Source organism: Sitophilus oryzae, unplaced genomic scaffold (genome assembly GCF_002938485.1).
Source record: "Sitophilus oryzae breed Bouriz unplaced genomic scaffold, Soryzae_2.0 scaffold_395_pilon_pilon, whole genome shotgun sequence".
NCBI classification, from domain to species: domain Eukaryota; kingdom Metazoa; phylum Arthropoda; class Insecta; order Coleoptera; family Curculionidae; genus Sitophilus; species Sitophilus oryzae.
The window spans coordinates 1,019,810-1,033,012 of NW_022146968.1; the positions used below are offsets into that span (position 1 = coordinate 1,019,810).

General features: G+C 32.8%; 1 long non-coding RNA gene across 1 annotated transcript; it reads right to left on the bottom strand.

Annotated features, from left to right (window-relative positions):
* Positions 1-10,758: 10,758 nt before the first annotated feature.
* LOC115885483 lies at positions 10,759-10,967 on the bottom strand. The gene is made up of 2 exons (XR_004050740.1): positions 10,907-10,967; positions 10,759-10,839 (listed from the first exon to the last, which is right to left on the bottom strand). It is a non-coding gene; the product is annotated as an uncharacterized LOC115885483 (long non-coding RNA).
* Positions 10,968-13,203: the final 2,236 nt, after the last annotated feature.

The following is a 13,203-nucleotide window of genomic DNA, read 5'->3' on the forward strand; positions in this document are numbered from 1 at the left end:
AGATTCGCGTAAATATACTGCATATATTGTACCATCAAGGGGTTTATTTCAGTTTACAAGAATGCCATTTGGGTTACATAATGCGCCCGCAACGTTTCAACGGTGAGTTGATAATTTATTTGGTCCTGAGTTGGAACCGTTTATTTTGAAATACCTTGATGACATTATCGTTGCAACGCCTACCTTAGAGAAACACTTTGAGGTTTTAGAATTAGTATTTGAACGATTTAAAACCGCTAACCTAACCTTGAACAAAGAGAAATGTTATTTCTGTAGACCAGAGTTGAAATTTTTTGGTTTTGTAATAAACAGATCTGGGATAGCTGTAGATCCAGGTAAAGTGGAGGCTATTGTAAATATGCCAGAACCACGAACAGTTAAAGAAGTCAGACGGGTAGTTGGTATGATTACTTGGTACAGACGTTTTGTTGATGGATTTTCAGATATTCTTGCGCCACTCAAGGGACTTCTTAGGAAAGGGAAAAAGTTTGTTTGGGATGAGTCTTGCACGACTTCTTTTCTTAAAATTAAGGATGCCTTGATTTCCGCTCCAGTTCTTGCTTGTCCAAACTTCAAGTATCCATTTTATGTCCAAACTGATGCTTCAGCTTATGGATTAGGAGCAGTTCTGACGCAGAAGTATGATGATCAGGAATTTGTGATATGTTATCTATCCAGAACACTTTCACGTCCTGAACGGAATTATTTCAGTACAGAGCGTGAATGTCTCGCTGTTCTTTGGGCAGTTGAAAAACTTCGTTGTTACTTGGAACTCTCTAAGTTCTATGTCATAACTGATTGTCACTCTTTGTTGTGGTTGGAGAACTTGATGGATGCGCAGGGTAGACTTGGTCGCTGGGCTTTGAGACTTCAACAATTCGACTATGAAGTAATTCATAGAAAAGGTAAGGAACATTTGGTTCCGGACACTCTTTCGAGAGCGTTACCTGTTGTTGATATTGAACTTAATTTTCTGGAGGTTTCCGATGTTAGTGATCGTTGGTATTTGAAAATGCGTAAACGTGTCCTTAAAGATCCACTTCATTTTTCTAAATGGCGTGTAGAGTCTGGTAAACTCTATAAATATATTGAACCTGATTCTCTTGAATTGCGAGATTCAACAGATTTTTGGAAACTGGTAATTCCCAAGGAGAAACGTGTAGAAATTCTTCAAAAATTTCATGATGATCCGACTGCTGGACATTTAGGTGTTTATAAAACCTACCATCGAATCGCTCGTCTTTTCTATTGGCCTGGTATGAAGAACGATATATCCAGATACATTAAACGATATCGTGTCTGTTTACGGACAAAGCCAGAGCAGAAGAAACTAGCTGGTTTAATGGGAAATCCACTCTCTATCTCACAATGTTGGCAAGTCATCAGTACTGATCTCTGTGGTCCTCTTCCTAAATCTTCGCATGGACATCAATATATTTTGGTTGTCACCGATAAATTCAGTAAATTTAGTTTATTTTTCCCGTTGAGGAAAGCTACTGCTGCAGCTGTTTCAAAGATCATCAATGATCAAATATTTATGATATTTGGTGTACCGTTTCACTTACGTTGTGATAATGGTGTTCAATTTAGAAGTCGAGAATTTACCAATCTTTGTAAAAATTATGGTGTAAATATTATTTTCAACCCAAACTATTCACCTCAGTGTAATCCTACGGAACGAGTCAATCGTGTCTTAAAATGTATGTTAACCGCATATGTTGGTGAGAATCACCGGAAATGGAATGAAGTTTTGTCTGATATTGGATGTGCTTATCGAAGTGCACGACATGAAGTTACTACTTCAAGTACATATTTTGTAAACTTCGGTCATGAAATGGTTACGCATGCTAATGAGTATGAGGTCCATCCGAAGTTTTCTACGAGCTCGACACTAGATCCGGATAATCATCAACCCAATGATCCTCTCCCATCTGCTGAGAACATTCTTAGGTTACAGAAACTTCGAGAGTTTGTTAGAGTCCGTTTAAAGAAAGCTTCTGATCGATCTAGACAGCAGTATAACTTGCGTAGAAGGCATGTGACTTATAATGTCGGCGATTCTGTTTGGAAACAACAGTTTGTTTTGTCAGACGGTGCGAATTATTTTGCATTGGGTGGGAAATTTTGTGGTCCTTACAAGGTTCGTAAGAAAGTTGGATATTGTGTTTATGAACTTGAGGATGACCGTGGTGTATCGATTGAGAATTTGTGACGACTTTTCTGTCGTTACCCAAATAGAATGAAAAAAGAATCCGTTGCTCAGGGTTAGAGGAAAGCTGGGTTCGTAGGTAAGGCTTCTGATTCACGGTGACTTTCTAATGTTGTTAAATATTAATATAAAAAAAATGATAATATATAGGCTGCAGAGATTTTAATATTGATGTTAAGAATTCAAATAGGTATGGTCAAAGACAGTGAAAAGGGCGCCACTTACTTTGTTTATAAGAGTGGTAAAGTAAGAAACCAAAAGAAAAATACGATATCACAACATAGCTAAAATAAAGTAATCAACAGCATTAAGGGTCTATTATGTTTATCAGGAATAAAAGTCAGAAATAACTATCCTACATTAAACATTTATTGAAAACGAACACAAGTATCAACAATTAGTCACAGTGATCCCAATAAAACCGCAAGTTATTTTAAATAGATTCGAATTTTTGAACTAAGTAAGCTACTTAATATAAAAACAGGTGAAATTTATGTATGTCTCAATACGATGATGTTTCGAAACATGTCGTGTACAAAAACCTTTAAAATGAATACGTGTTAATAATTTTCATATAAAATATCATAGCTAAGCAAGAGTATACTGTACGAATCAAATTATAACTTATAACGTTAAATAAAAATAATTTTGACTACAATATGTGGGATAAATAGTGATAATTTACCAGGTTATTAAATCTGTTGTCTCAAAAATTATAAAATAAAAGCGTACCTTGTGTATCAAACTTAAGACTTATCTGTATATAGTTTCTTATGATGTAAATAGGTAGTTAGGTATTCTCCAGACTAACAGAAGTGGATGCAGATGACTATGGCAGGAGAAGTCTTCGATATCAGCCAAAAGAACGATTGTAAAGTCAGGAACACTGTCTTAAGGTCTGCATAGGTCCATACAAAATGAAATGGGTGAAACATACAATAATTACTGCATTATTACTGCATACCATGTGGTAGTTACTGAGTACCATGTGGAAATTTTACTTAATATCATGGTGGTCATTACTCTATAAATAAAAAATAGTTCTCAGGACAGATACTAAATAAAAAAAACAACTTACGGTCTGAAAATCAGCTTTCCATAAATATATTCAAACCATATGCCGATCCAAACCAGTAATTAAATACTCAAGTAAACGAAATGACAAACGGAAATAACTGAAATAGAATTTAGTTAGATAGGGCTATATAAAATGGCGGATAAACTTACGGTGATCATTCCAAGAAGAAACCAAACAAATACGATCTATACTCTGAATTGCATACTTTACAAGGTTTTCAAATCTCCAAATCGGATACCCATGCAATCGAAATCGAAAAGTGGATTCAGAGTGCTTTTCACTGGAAAATTTGTCGGACGCCGAAACGCGTCTTCTTCAGATCCAAATTCCCAGAAAAAAGACCTTCTTCTCAGTTTCAGAAACGAAAACCAAAAAACCCTTTTCACCACAGACAAGTGAAAGAAAAAAGTGATATCATATGATCGAAATCATTAGAACAGAAAATCGCAAACCACAGCGACGTGAGATTGGGACAAGTGAAATGCAATTAAGGAAGTTTGGCATATAGCGAATAGATGGCGCTAATAAACAAGACAAGTAAACTGTAAGAAATGAAGTTTGACATCTAGCGAATAGATGCGCTAATAAAAATTAAATATCGAAACAAGTGACCTGTAACAAATGGAGTTTGGTATCTTTGGCATCTAGCAAATAGATGGCGCCAATACTAAGAAATTTAAATAAAAATAGATTTTTAAATTCAATTTTATTAAAGGAAATAAAAAATGCTACACTGCCCCCCTCCAAAAAAAAAAGAAAGGCCCTCAAAGAGGACTTTCGCCCAAACAACACTAAGGAAAACTAAATTAAATTGGTACATGTTTTTAGATTTTTTTTTAAATTAAATTTGGTGGATGATAGCTCCGTGTATCACACGTCCATAAAGGAGTCACAATTGGTAAGTCGCAATCGGTATGTCAAATCAGGGGAGGTTACACAATCGGGAAAGTCAAAATCACCACATAATCCAAAAAAACAAAATCATATACAAAATATATGATAAACTAAAACTAAATTTAAAACTAAAAAGGTATGGGATAGGAAAAGAAAAAAGAATCCCATGGAAGCGCAGATGTTTCTGAAGATTAACCGGTTAACCACTCAAGGTAACTCACCTGTATGAGAAAAAGAAGGAAAATTACAATAGAAAACACAATAGAAAGACACAAAGAAAGAGAAAAAAGATATTGTCACTACTGACCCAAAATATCCGTAACATAGGATTCCAGCCTATGAAACGCTATTGCAAATATGGAAAGATCACAATAATATCCAAAACACAGTAAAACTTACGAAGTCATGAGGTTAGCTGCGTCTCACTTCTAGGTTGCAATCAAAATTATAACAACTTTTCGTTTTTTCACGAAGTTGTGTTCTCAGAATACACAAAATACAAGAATCTCTTACATTTCAGATTCTTGTGAACTGAATAACAAAGAATAGAGCAAATGACATAAAACTATATGAGTGATTAACAGAATTACCATCCCACAAAATATTTACTCAAAATTAGGTAATCTGTAGAATACTCGAAGAAAAAAATACTGTCATATGCTCGCATTTCCAAATAGAAATACTATAACATATCAAAAATATAGGTACGCAAAAAACTAAATGACAATATAGTTATACTGATTCGCGACAAATCCGTAAAAAACGAGAAGCAAATGTTGTATAACTGTTTAATCTGAACTAAAAAGAAACTAAAATATAATCTATGTATCCGTTAGACTAAACCCTAAAAAGGAATCGGACATAATAGATTATTTGAATTACTGTGACGTAGTAGAGACATTTTCTGTATCATCGTCGTCAATCGTGTGACCTTGGTATGGTTTAAGATCTTTTATATGCCAGCGGCCTGCGTTAGTACCATTCTCTCGTCTACTAAAACATAAACTAAATTCGAGATTTTCTTTCGCACTGAAGATAAAATAAAACGAGGAGCTAACTTGGCTGAAAAGTTAATACCAGCATTTGATAAGACCTTATTACGTCTCCAAACCAAATCACCAACCTGAAAAGATAAATCACGCCTACGCAAATTATAAGACTTCGAGTTTCTTTCATAAGCAGCATGAAGTTTCTTACGGACTTCGCTAAAGACACTATAAAGATTTTTGAGTTCAGAAGCGTAAGAGTTGCGATCGCCAGGCATAATTTCAAAATCTTCAGAAAATTTAACTTGACCATAATACTTACCAGAGATGGGAATATGTCTACAAAAACTAAAAATGAAGGAGAAAAAACCTGTGACCTCATGTTTAGAAGTATTTAAAGCAAACTGAATATTAGAGAGCTGAACATCCCAATCTGTATGCTGTTTAACATAAGTTCTAATAGCTGTTCCTACAGTTTTATTCATTCGCTCAACAAAGTTACATTGAGGAGAATACACAGCATTATACCAGATCTTCTGAACTTGGTATTTCTTAGCTAAATCTCTAAATTCTTTCGCAACAAATTGAGGACCATTGTCACAAATTATATGTTGAGGTACTCCATAGGTAAGAAAAACTTCATTCTCAAGATACTTCACAATATAGGGAGATTTTGATGAACGCAACGGACACAGAAGAACATACTTCGAAAACCAATCGCCAATAACTAAAAGCCACTTATGACCCTTTTTGATCTAGGAAAAGGACCCATAAGATCTAAAGCGATTGTCTGAAAAGGCATATTAACTTGCTTTTCTTTTCCCATCTTACCTAACGGCATAGTATTAGAAGATTTTTGAGCTCCGCAAACACGACAACTCCTAACAAATTTAAGAACATCGGCTCTCATCTTGGGCCAATAAAATTGTTCTTGAAGTCTCGATAAAGTCTTATAAAAACCCAAATGCGAACAAGTTGGCGGATTATGACATGAATCGATAATATTACGACGCTGAGGACGTGGAACAACCTGCTTCCATTCTTGAAGATTTGATGAAAATGGTAACTGTACCGGAATAAACTTAAAAAGAAAACCATCTTCAACTTTCCACTGTGGAAATGAACCAGGTGAAGCTAAAATCTTTTGCTTCATAGTCTCATACCATGCGTCAGTATGGTCTAAATCTATATTCAAAACGGAAATTTGCGGACATACAAAAGAATCATTATCTGAAATATCTGAAGGAGAAACTTTATGATTGGTAGTGGTGGATCTATAAAAATTCTTAACACATAATAACCACTTCTTCCAATCAGATTCTAAAAATAAATTTCTGGGTTTGAATTTTTGAACTGCACGACCAGAAACACGAGTTCGTCCAATTAGTTTTTGAACATTTTGGGACACGCCGGTGACTTAACACCTAAATTACCACATTTAAAACAAAAACCTTACGTTTCTGTCGACAATCATGAAATGTATGATTTGGACCAGAACAATTCCAACAAACTAAACGCGAGGTTGCTTCCTTACCTGAATTTTCTACAGATCTCGGCATACTCGAAGAAGTATTTACCATATCAGGGTCAGAAGACGACGACGCTACAGAATAACTAGCAGACCGAACAGTAGTATTTTTATTTTTGTTTTGAGCATTGACATTCTTAGACTTTTTACAAAACTGTACTCAATGAGAATCAGACGAGCTAGAATCAGGAGTGGTATTCAATTGAGAAACATTTAAACTTCTAGATCGTTGTTCATTCTGATGTTTAGCATTTTCTAATTTTCTACACAAATTAGAGAGTTCAGACACAGATAAAACATCAACTAAAGCCAACTGAGTAATGTATTCAGGAAGTAAATTTTGTCTAATAATTTTAATCTTATTAACCTCACTAGGGCATTTACTTAATCTACTAAAAAGATTCTCTAAAGTTGCTATAAAAATTAAAATACTTTCATTTTTTCGTTGTTTATAAGATTTAATTTGCGACCAAATATTGTCATCATTATCTGGTAGCAAAAAGTCTTTCTTTAATCTTTCTACAAGAGATTTCCAATCTGTAACATGTTGTTTAATACTTCTGTACCAAATAAAAGCATTCCCGGTAAAAAAGTTCTACTGCGGAAGAAAATAAATCTTGTTCACTAACTTTACGTGATTCAGAAAGCTCAGTAACAGTTTCTAAAAATGAAAATAAATCTTGAGGATTACCATTAAATTTAATAGGCCAGTCTGACACTGGACAAGGTTTAGCAACATAAGTCACAATAGGAGGCGGTACATTAATAACCGGTCCTGAAGGAACAGAACTAACATTTAAAATTTCATTTGTGTCAGAAATTTTTGAAAATAAGTCAGCTTCAAGTTGATAACAACTAGTATAAACATCAGTTTGAATAGTCTCTGCATCAGCACGATTTTGATCTAAAATTATTCTTCTAATTCTACCAGCCAAATGTACAAGACGAGATTTTATAACTTTAAACATTGAATCATTTACTCCACCTTCGAATTCAGAAACTGACAAAGAAATTGAATCTAAAGTTGCTTTAATTTCGAAAATTTCTTGATCAAAAGAAAGAGGATAATTTTCCATATTAACTAAACAAAAAGGGTTATTAATTTCTCTACTTAAAAGACCTGACAAAATTTTACGTTTACTCTCAACATTTTTAGATGTCTTAATACCCCTAATAAGAAGTTCATAATCTAATTCTACTTGTCGTAAATGATTAACTTTAAAAGATTCTTTCTCCATTGTAATTCAGTTATATAAGACATTAAAGACTAAATGATTCAGAAAAAATTTACTAATTTTAACAAAAAGCTGTTATGACTCGACGCAATCAATCAGAAAGAAATTATGTTCAATGTCAAAACCAAAAAAACACTCAAATATTCAAAACAAATTCCAAAATTTTACGAAGTACTAACAACGCTACCCTGTATACTAAAATTATGTCCACTCTGTATATTCAATATATAACCTTACCTGTATATTTATATCAAGATCAAAATTTCAATAAACTATGTAGTCAGAAGTATCAAGTTATTTATCTCTGAGTTTTAAACCGATAAACAAACACCCTCTATAACATGAAAAACAAAAATTGCTGTTGTACTGAAATTATAAAAATTAAATTACAGAAATAATGAAAACAAAATTTCAAAACTATAGTCTTTGCCTTAAAGAAAATTTATCTGAGCCTAATAGAAATTATTTTACTAAATTAAGTTTACCAATAAAAGTCAAACAAAATAAACTAAGTTGATCCAATTAAATTAAGCTGAGCCCCACGTTACAGGGCGTCATATACTTTATTCTTCTATGTGTGACGACTTTTCTGTCGTTACCCAAATAGAATGAAAAAAGAATCCGTTGCTCAGGGTTAGAGGAAAGCTGGGTTCGTAGGTAAGGCTTCTGATTCACGGTGACTTTCTAATGTTGTTAAATATTAATATAAAAAAAATGATAATATGTAGGCTGCAGAGATTTTAATATTGATGTTAAGAATTCAAATAGGTATGGTCAAAGACAGTGAAAAAGGGCGCCACTTACTTTGTTTATAAGAGTGGTAAAGTAAGAAACCAAAAAGAAAAATACAATATCACAACATAGTTTACATATAAGGGTCTATTATGTTTATCAGGAATAAAAGTCAGAAATAACTATCCTACATTAAACATTTATTGAAAACGAACACAAGTATCATCAATTAGTCACAGTGGTCCCAATAAAACCGCAAGTTATTTTAAATAGATTCGAATTTTTGAACTAAGTAAGCTACTTAATATAAAAACAGGTGAAATTTATGTATGTCTCAATACGATGATGTTTCGAAACATGTCGTGTACAAAAACCTTTAAAATGAATACGTGTTAATAATTTTCATATAAAATATCATAGCTAAGCAAGAGTATACTGTACGAATCAAATTATAACTTATAACGTTAAATAAAAAATAATTTTGACTACAATATGTGGGATAAATAGTGATAATTTACCAGGTTATTAAATCTGTTGTCTCAAAAATTATAAAATAAAAGCGTACCTTGTGTATCAAACTTAAGACTTATCTGTATATAGTTTCTTATGATGTAAATAGGTAGTTAGGTATTCTCCAGACTAACAGAAGTGGATGCAGATGACTATGGCAGGAGAAGTCTTCGATATCAGCCAAAAGAACGATTGTAAAGTCAGGAACACTGTCTTAATGTCTGCATAGGTCCATACAAAATGAAATGGGTGAAACATACAATAATTACTGCATTATTACTGCATACCATGTGGTAGTTACTGAGTACCATGTGGAAATTTTACTTAATATCATGGTGGTCATTACTCTATAAATAAAAAATAGTTCTCAGGACAGATACTAAATAAAAAAACAACTTACGGTCTGAAAATCAGCTTTACATAAATATATTCAAACCATATGCCGATCCAAACCAGTAATTAAATACTCAAGTAAACGAAATGACAAACGGAAATAACTGAAATAGAATTTAGTTAGATAGGGCTATATAAAATGGCGGATAAACTTACGGTGATCATTCCAAGAAGAAACCAAACAAATACGATCTATACTCTGAATTGCATACTTTACAAGGTTTTCAAATCTCCAAATCGGATACCCATGCAATCGAAATCGAAAAGTGGATTCAGAGTGCTTTTCACTGGAAAATTTGTCGGACGCCGAAACGCGTCTTCTTCAGATCCAAATTCCCAGAAAAAAGACCTTCTTCTCAGTTTCAGAAACGAAAACAAAAAACCCTTTTCACCACAGACAAGTGAAAGAAAAAGTGATATCATATGATCGAAATCATTAGAACAGAAAATCGCAAACCACAGCGACGTGAGATTGGGACAAGTGAAATGCAATTAAGGAAGTTTGGCATATAGCGAATAGATGGCGCTAATAAACAAGACAAGTAAACTGTAAGAAATGAAGTTTGACATCTAGCGAATAGATGCGCTAATAAAAATTAAATATCGAAACAAGTGACCTGTAACAAATGGAGTTTGGTATCTTTGGCATCTAGCAAATAGATGGCGCCAATACTAAGAAATTTAAATAAAAATAGATTTTTAAATACAATTTTTATTAAAGGAAATAAAAAATGCTACAAATTGGCACGTAAAAGATTTGAAACCAGATCCAGGTTAGATTTTAGGATGTATATATTTTTCATTGAGTTGGTAGTAACTCGCTGTTTTTAAAGAAATTTCATTTCTTTAAAAAAAAGGAAGAAAAGGTGGGGTGTTACGGTTTAAAATTTCACCGTAACGTATTTTACTTATTTTGGTTATTTTTAGGAATAAAACTAAAACTTACTTGAATAACTTGAGTAATAACGTTTAATTAGCTTACTTCTTAACTGTACATATAATTTCTAATAATATCTTATCTATAAGTCTCATCATCACAACAATTTCTTTGGATGGAGTTGTCTCCGATAACTGTAATATAAAACCTCATTAATATAATATCAATTTGTCTGTTTAAAACTACCTTTCTTTCTACAGTGGTTACTAATTCTTTATTTAGACATATGCTTGTGTTAGGATGATTTCTTGCCATATTTCTTCGGGGGATTCTTGAACATAGACTTGATGTGATTATCTTTTGTCTGTTTTCAACGCAACAAGTGGGAATGTTGGGTCTGCAATATACATATGGGTTAAGAATTTTATTATGTATTTTTCCTGTGTGTAATCAATTGGTTTTACCTGATTATAGTTGATTTTTCCCTAAATTTCATCTTGTTTATATTACGATTTATAGACTGACGTTTCAGTTGTTTGTCAGCTGATCGTGTGACACCTGCGTTGAAGGTTGACGGATCGATCTTTGCAAATTAGGTTTTCGATCTTTTTAATCGTTTTTTATATGATCGGAAAATGTATTAATAATTTTCCGAAGATATTATGTTCGTATATGGATTATAATATGTTTATTATGATGTAATAAAATGTTTCATCCAATTCGTATGCATTAAATAAATAATTTTATTTTGGGTCTTTTGTTTTACTGGTTGTCAGTGTTGGATTTTGGGTTGGTATCTTGGAGTCCAGCGTCTTTTGCGGATTTTGCAAACACGCGTCCTTTTTCGACTTTGAACCATCTTGGTGAAAGCAGGGGAAGCCTTCTGATCTCTGCCGAAAATAAAAGAAAGAAATTCTAGTGAAATTTTGGCTTGTCGTCGTTCCATATTGGGATTGTTCAATAGAATTACGGTCTTGGAATTCATTGAGGGTTGAGAAGACCGATTGGCAAGAAATTGAGCTTGGCCTGTGTAGTTGGAATTCCGGGGGAAAACCTTGAAAAGGGATATCTTTGTTGGTTGGGTAAGAGACATTTCTAGGTGTAAGGTTCTCTTCTACAACTGTTTATTTTAGACAGGAGCTGTAAATGGATGTGTGGACGTACTGGGATGAGTACGAGGACAGTTAAGGAACCCTTTTCCATGGAGTAACATGCGTTGAGACGCCATCTTGTCTTGGAAAGGTCTGCATGGTGGAAAGGTATTTTACTGTGTCCAAACCAGAATGTGTCACTAAAATAGATCATATTTTAGGGTTCTTTCTTTCTTGTTCCTTGGCTATTACTCCTCAGTGATGATTACGGTTTAGCTTAAGATTTTTATCAATTTTTTACTGGATTTGGTACTGCAACTAATGCCATTGTGACGTGAATGCCACTGTGACGAGGAATGCAACTGTGACACTGAAGACCGGCAATCTGGATTTTCTCATGGACTGATTGGAACGACCACTGGATGACAGATAAGACTTTAATCATCTCTTATTTTATTGCGTTTATGATTGATTAAAATTTATTACATTAAATATACGATCGTATGTGAACTTGGTATACCAGGGGATTTTTACATTTAAATTTCATTTTATTCTTTATAGACATTTAATCATAATCACAAATACGCATCAGGGTTTTCACAGTTTAGTCACAACAATATTTTGTGATACTATTCATGATTTAATTTATTTTACGGATAGTTCATTTTTTTACTAGTATATATATATATATATATATATATATATATATATATATATATATATATATATATATATATATATTTCATTATTTCGTATTTAAATATTTGCTACATTTTATGATAGATCTTGGCAATTTGTTTTAACTTTAAATTTAATATTTATTAAACGAATCCAGTACATTTTAGACTTTTCAATCAGTACACTTTTTCCATACACCTCCCTTTTGATATCTCTTGTTCTGTGCATATATTTTACTTAATTATTTACTGAGCTAGCTAGAACCTATTTGTAACGGAACCTGGTGAACCTGAGTTCCCATTATAAACTTTTTCACCCAAGGTGGCGTTATAAAATCTTGGTTTAATTTTTATACTTTAAATGCTATTTCTCTAAATACAAAGAAAAATAAATGTATTTACTGAAATAACTGGTTCATTATGACAACCGCGTATTTCATGGGAAAATTCACTTTGTCTTGTGTTAGTCACTTGTGTAATCAACGATTGTCGTCGGTGTTGATGCCATGGTTGGTTTGTGTGATACACTTTACTGATGTGTTGAACTGCACAGTATTCTGTTTAAATAGTAGTTGTGGTGAGACGGAAAAAATGCGTGCAAATACGTTTCCTATAATTATGTTAAAATAGTGCCGTGTGCGTCTTGTGGTTCTTGGACTTTGGCGCAAATTGATAATAATAAATATTAAAATAATTGATCATTATTCCAAGTAACAAAAATAAATTAGCATATGAAGTAAATAACTTGACAATAATAACTATAATTGTATGTTAAAATGTATAATAACTATATTTATAACTATAATTGTATAATATTAACTATAACTATAAATTTTATTGTAACTATAAATTGTATAATAATAACTATAATTGTATGTTAAAATGGTGCCGTGTGTATCTTGTGGTTCGCCTTTGATGCAAATTGTTTTTTAGAAATAATTGCATACATTGATCATTATTCCAAGTAACAAACATAAATTAGCATTTGAAGTA